This window comes from Coptis chinensis, chromosome 4 (assembly GCF_015680905.1).
Source record: "Coptis chinensis isolate HL-2020 chromosome 4, ASM1568090v1, whole genome shotgun sequence".
Taxonomy (NCBI): domain Eukaryota; kingdom Viridiplantae; phylum Streptophyta; class Magnoliopsida; order Ranunculales; family Ranunculaceae; genus Coptis; species Coptis chinensis.
The window spans coordinates 41300036-41307371 of NC_141459.1; the positions used below are offsets into that span (position 1 = coordinate 41300036).

General features: G+C 36.4%; 1 long non-coding RNA gene across 1 annotated transcript; it reads left to right on the forward strand.

Moving 5' to 3' along the window:
- The first annotated feature begins 6042 nt into the window (after positions 1-6042).
- On the forward strand, positions 6043-6975 carry LOC147503522 (uncharacterized). The gene is made up of 2 exons (XR_015220202.1): positions 6043-6429; positions 6664-6975. It is a non-coding gene; the product is annotated as an uncharacterized LOC147503522 (long non-coding RNA).
- The last annotated feature ends 361 nt before the right edge of the window (positions 6976-7336 follow it).

Below are 7336 nucleotides of genomic sequence, written 5' to 3' on the forward strand. Positions count from 1 at the left end.
ACATAGCTGCTTAACCATGATGCCCCCAGCGTATCTACTTCCATAACCTCTGAATGATTCGTATCGATACTTGGGTTTTGCTGAACACCAATGTGCAACAGATGCCCTTCCGTATTTTCAAGCGTAGCAATGACATATGCCAAAGCATCTGCATGTCAGTTTTCTCCTCGATTGAGGTGCTGAAATTTAATATTTTTGAAGTTTTTGACCTTCAATCTAACAAAGTTCAAATAATCAATCATGTTATCACATTTTACTAAATATCCTCCATTGATTTGGCTTACAACTAATTGAGAATCACTGAATATAGATAATTCTTTGACATTTAGCGATTTATCAGTTTCCAATCATGTTATCAATGCCTCATATTTTGTTTCATTGTTAGATGCGTGAAAGCCCAGAGTAACTGCTGACTCCAGTCTTTGATTTTCAGGGGTTATCAGAACAGCTCCAATACCACACCCCTTTTATCCTGATGATCTATCGACAAAAAGTTTCCACCCATTTGTGCTAGCCAATGGATCATCTTCATTCATCTCATCATCAGGTTCTTTCAAATTTAAGCAACTATCTTTTTCAATCTTCCAATTTTCATTTTCAGTAGGATAATCCACTAAGAAATCTGCCTAGACTTGGCTTTTTTTTTCTTCTGAAACCCTATTCCTATATTCAATCCCAAACTCATCAATAAACACTGACCACTTCACCATTCTTCCCGACTTAGCTGTCTTGGCTAAAGTTTGCTTTAAAGGAAGATTCTTCATCACAATGACTGAGTGGGCTTGGAAATATGGTTTCAACCTTTGAGTAGAATAGAGGAGAGCTAATGCATATTTTTTCAACATCGAATATCGAGTTTTAGCCTCGAGCATGGTCTTAGATTGAAAATAAACAACTTTCTCAACTCCATCTTCTACTTTTACTAGTACCGAACTAATAGCAAAGTCAAATACTGCTAGATATAAAAATAAAGTATCACCTTCCTCTAGCTTCATCAAAGTTGGCACTTCTTGAAGATACTTTTTTAGTTCTAAGAATGCCAATTCACATTCTTCCTCCCATATGAATTTTGTATTCTTTTTCAGCAACTTGAATAAGGGTTTACATTGGTCAGAAGTTTTTGATATAAATCTATTTAAAGCTGTAATTCTTCCTGGTTTCTAGTACTCAGAGAAGGCATTGGTTGAAGAGCTCGAATCTGATCTGGATTGACATCGATACCTCTCTTTGTGACTATATTCCCAGGAATTTCCCTGAACTTACTCCAAAAGTACATTTCTCCGGGTTGAGCTTCATATTGAATTGTCTGAATATTCGGAACACCGTATCGATGTTTTTCACATGATCATCTGCCTTTTTCGATTTTATCACCATATCGTTGATATATACTTCCACAACATGCTTAATCAAATTTATGAACATTTTCTCCACCAACCTCTGATACGTTGCTCCTGCATTTTTTATACCGAATGGCATTCTGATGAAACAATAAAGACCTCCTTCCACAACGAACGCTGTTTTTAGTTGGTCTAGTACTGCCATTATAACTTGAAAATATCCTGAATGACCATCGCAAAAACTCAACAACTCGAACCCAGCTGTTCGATGGACCACTTCATCAATTCTCGGCATCGAATAGTAATCTTTCGGACATTCCTTGTTAACATCAGTGAAATCCACATAGATTCTAACCTTGCCATTCTTCTTTGGTACGACAATAATATTCACTACCCATTCTGAATTATCAATTTCCCTAATAATTCCACATTCAAGCATCTTTTGAATCTCATCTTGTACCACACTTTCGTATATCAGCCTGACCCTCTTATGTTTCTGATGCACTGGAATTGCTCCTTCTCTCATATTCAACTTATGAGAATATATAAGAGGATCAATTCCTGGAAGATCAGCCATCGACCAAGCAAATACATCTTTATTTGTCTTTAAGAATTCTATCAAATCTTGCCTGATTTTCAAACTCATCTCTGTACCAATAAAAGTCAAGCAACTTTCATTATTCTGACCAATATTTACTTTCTACACTTCTTCCATCATTTTGCTTGGAACCATTTCCAACTCTGTTTTCATCTCCAAGGTATCTAAAATCCTCTTGTTGTTTACTGGTATTGGATATTTGAGATGAAGATTTTGTTAATTGCTACATGGTGCTCTTCGAGACGCCCCCAGTGTCTACTTTTTTGTATTTCATCATACCCTTGACAGTAACAAAATTACATTTCTCAGATTCTAACTGATCACCTCTTATCTCATGTGGCCCATAAACAGTCGGAAATCTGATAACCTGATAAAAAATACTTAGAACTGCTCTCATAGCATGTATCCACTTTCTTCCCAAGATAGCATTATGATCTGAATGATGCTTGATGACTATAAATTTAGTCATAACTATCTGTGGACCTGCTCTTACTGGAAATTTAATTTCCCTAGCTGGCCTAGTAGAGCTTCCATTGAAACCAAATAGATTAAATTATGGTTATTTCAAATGTGATTCATCAAAACTGATACCCGTATATGTTTTCCAAAACAAAATATTCACTGAACTTCCACAATCAATCAGCACCTTTTGCACATCATATCCTTTGATATCCTTAATGTAATCAACAAAGCATTATCATGAGGCAACATTACCTTTGATAGATCATCAGGAACAAACATAATAGCTCCAGGTATACTTGCCGACACTAGTGAAGGGTTCACACGTATCGGCTCCACGTTCACTTCTAGTACCTCTTTCACTGTTGATATCTTTCGTATTTTATCCCTTATAATCTTTTTTTGTGGGATAATCCCCTTATATATCATATTGATTACTCCTAAGGGCTTATCATTTACCATAGTTGTTACTTCCGGTCTAGCATCAGCTCTGAACTCCCCAAGCTTTCCATCTCGCATTAATATGTCCACTTCTCTGAGCAGTTGTAGGCACTTATTTATCTCATGATTCTTTACCTTATGGAAATTACAAAAAGGTTTATCTGCTACTTCCTAAAGCATTTAAGTCGGATGCTGGAAACAAGGTTCTTTCCCCACCCTCCTTAAAATGTCTTCCACTGTAGTATTAATGGTGATATAATTACTTGTATCTAATTCCTCTTTCAGTGATCTTTCAAACCTCTTTTTCTATGAAGGTTGATTTTCTGATTTCGGATGATTTCGGATAAGGATCAGCCGATTTCCTCTTATCGGATTTGTTATAGTTCTCCTCCTTGGTAGACTTATTTGATTCCGACACCTGCAACACAGGTTGAACCGATGTTGTTAGAATACCTTCTTTAACTTGCACATCTTTCTCAATTATATCATACAACTCTCTCAGAGTTTTAATATCCTTACGAAGCATATACTTGTGCATATCAGAACCTGGAATAAGCCATGCTTGAAATGTCATCACCGCTGTCATTTCTGATTCATCTAAATACTCTACGAGCTGCGCCTCTGCCTTGAAATGCGACAAGAAGGTTTTAAGATATTCCTTCTTTCCTTGCTTGAGTTGGAACAAAACTGACGCTTGCTTTGGTTTTACTCGCTGATGACCATAATTGGTCAAAAACTTTTCCTCAATCTCCCTAAAACATGATATTGATCCCTCTTGCATAGAACAAAACCACTTCAACTCCTTCCCCTTCAGACTTGAAGAGAAGGACTTGCATATTAATGAATCTAGAACAAAACCACTTCAACTCCTTCCCCTTCAGACTTGAAGAGAAGGACTTGCATATTAATGAATCTAGATAGGTTGTTCCTTGGTATATCGAAAATTGGTGTCAATATCCAAATAGATAATCCATCGGATCTGACACCCATCGTATTGAATATATTTAGGAATCTTGAACTTGGGTGGAATGGGCATTATCTCGACACTTTGATGTATCGGGTTTCTGCTGACATCATCTGCCAATCTTCTTATCGATGATGAAGTTTTCTCGAGAAGCTGGTTATCTAACTGCTTCTCCATCATCTCTTGTATCATCTCTTTGGTGATGGGTTGTGGTATCGGAATTATAGGTATTGGCGATGCTTCTACAATTCTTTCGTTTCTTGCCGATGCCTTTTCTGTATAATGACTAACTGACTTTAAACAACAAACCTTCCTCCGCTTCCACATGGAGATCTTTTAAAACTTGACTTGGACTTGCATTTTTCATCTCTTGATTCTCTTTAAGTAATATAGCATTCTATTTTTCCACTTCCCTTAACCGCTTCAATACTTCTTGAAGTGAAACTTCTACTTCAATATTTTCCTCCTGATATCACTTACTTACTAAAGCTTTTGTATTTCTTGTTTGCTATTGATTATCATTATCCACTCGCTTGCTATTTGCTCGCTTGCTATTTGCTCTCTTCTTTGGAGCCATTATGATTCACTTCCCATTCTTCTTTCACTCTTCTTTCACTCAAACTCAAAAAAAAAAACTACGGATTCGAAATCGAAGAAGAATAAAACTTCAAATTTTCTTGTTCTCAATCCACAGATGGCGTCGGCAATGTGATGTCTAAGAACAATCCTTCTTAATCATTCTAAGATCACTGAGATTAAATGATGGAATGAATGAAATTGAAGTAAGTTGTAAATCTGATATGAAGTAAATAAAGCTTTTTTATTGAACAATGGTGAAAGTTTTACAATCACTCTGATTCTCTCTTTCTCTCTCCTGTTTCTAATAATTTTTGTGGGAATGATCGAATGAATCTCTTTCTTCTTCATCCAATCTTTATATAGTGTCTCCAATTAGTTTTGATCCAGTCAACTCATAACACGTGTCCCTTGTCTTCCTCCCTCCTTTCCCGCTTAATACCTGCAAACATTTGAAATAATTAACCACGCAATATATCGAGATATTGATCCTTATATCAATATCTCGAGTTTTGAAATATCAAATAAAAATATTTAAAGGCACGATATTTGCCCATTACAAAGACCTCGTCAACTTAATCAGATTTGGAGAAGGCAAGCGATAACAATTTAAATTTTAAACAAACACCCATATATCTTCAAAATATAAAACGGGACCCAATATAAAACTTCTCTTCGAGAACAAAGCCATTCTACACAATTCGAAAGCCGTAGAGATAAAAATCAGAACATATATACAACCTAGTTCAATGATTAAAAAAAAAATCTTAAAATCGAAGTGGAAATTTAATAAATTCCCAATATTTTAGGTTCCCTCGAATCAAATGGAATGAAGTCAACATTAACATATTTCCTACCCTTGTGATTGAGAGATGGCTAAAGAATTTAGGAGCTTTAGCTGAACCTTGTGTCAATGACCCTACTTTACTACTATTCAATATTCGAGAAGACTTCCCAACCCTCAAAATCACTCACAGATTAACAGCTTCGTACCACAGTCCCACTGCATAATTTGCTTCGTCCTTATCAGTCGTTGGCTAAGATTGTCTAAGATACGGTCAACTAACTATAATCTTCTCCGTCATCAAAGGAAAACACTAGTCATGTTTTTAAAATTCAACAGTACAAATACATGGCCTTGAATTGCTGCATTTCCATCCATACAGAAGTTCGTCAACCACAATGTCTAGCTATTTAATTTGATCATGCACCTAAAAGCTTCTCCAGAGTCCAGACCCATGGATTGTTTCCCGTGTTCACAACATAATTCAATCGCAAATTTTTTTTGCGCGTGGAATATTCCTCTACTCAAAAGCATTTTCAAATAGAGTGATTTAAAAACGTCTAAGGTACTTCGGTTGACAGAATTTTGACTTTATACAATATGAGATGTACGGAATTGATTTCTATTTTATCATTTTATTTAACTTGTATCATTGCCGCATTCCTTTGGTGAGATAAGCTCATCTTTATAAAATATATGAGTTGATTTCTAATTTCTCATTTGATTTAACTTGTATCATTGCCGTGTCCGCGTTCCTTTCTATTGATTTGTCCGCCTCCCGCCATGTTATTTTGTGTTCTCTGTCTGTATCCTCGTCCAATCATGAAAAGATCGAAATCCACACTGTCAAACTATATCTAAGTGTTAACGTAAAGACTAATCCGTTAAAGAAAAGCTGAGATATATAATCAAAATGTATGGGGAAAAAAAATCATTCCGTCACCGTATATCTCCAATATAATCCATCAATCTGAAGGAACTACCGTACTAAACCAGCAAGAAATGAAGAAACAAATCTTAAGGATGAGGAAGTTGTTCCAATGCCACCAACGAAAAAGAAGCGTAAGAACGAAACGGCTGAGGAAATTTATTCTAGTTAAGAAATGGAGAAAGCAAAACTCAAAATGGCGAATAATCATAGGTATGGTGCGTCAACAAGTTGCGAGGCTCAAAGTTCAGAATCAGAGCAAAAAACAGCTAGGTAAAAAAAGAGCAAAAAAGCAACAGCTAGGGAAAAGAAGTGCAAAGAAGCGTCAAGCGTCGTCCTCAGGTCAGATCTGCATTTCGTATATCTTTCAATTTCACATCATTCTGTTTAGTCGTTGTTAGTCAAGCGTCAACCACCAAAATTGCTTTGTTAGCGAAACGAATGCTAGCTGATCGAAGTAGAAGTCATAGGAAAGTTCGACCCTAAGGTTTTCACTGTTCTCACACAGTCGTTCTACACTTAGAACTACTGAGCTCACTTGTGTTTTTGTGGCTACTCTTTGATATACTTTTGCAGGAAGCACAAAGCATCGTGCTGAAGGACCCAAAGAATCAGAATCCGGTGTTCCCTGGGAAGGACTAGGCAATGGCTTACTCATAGGAATTGAATGCCTTGCTATAGGAATTGAATTACTATAGGAATTGGTGCAAAATACTATCTAAAACTTCAAAGTGAGCCATCTCCACGGTCCTATCTAGCTAGGGGCGTTGAAGTCTGTATAGAACAATTTCAAGTTTGTAACTTGGTATGTATTTCCAGATTGGTCTCGAATGAACTGTGATACATGCATTGATATTGTAAATAATTGGATAGTATTGTCTCGACCTAGTCAATTGCTGATACATGGATTGCTCGCAAAAAAAATTAAAAAAATAAAAAAACTGATAAATGGATAGTCAGATATATGGCGCCCATGCACCCGAAGAGTAAAGTCTATTAAGTCAAGATCTATGGAGTGCAGCTGCCATAACTGAACTGCTGTATAGTACTCACATGGAAAAATAGAAATAAGGTTCTTAATGACAACGCTGACCCCAACTTCAAATAATCAACGAGAGCAGTATACAATGCTCTCAAATACTTCAAGGGCGCCATGGATAACACAGCGCAAGAGCTGGTAATCCTACAAAAATTGGAGTACTTTGAAAACTAAGGAGGCTATCGAGAATTAATTAATGCTATCGGGATT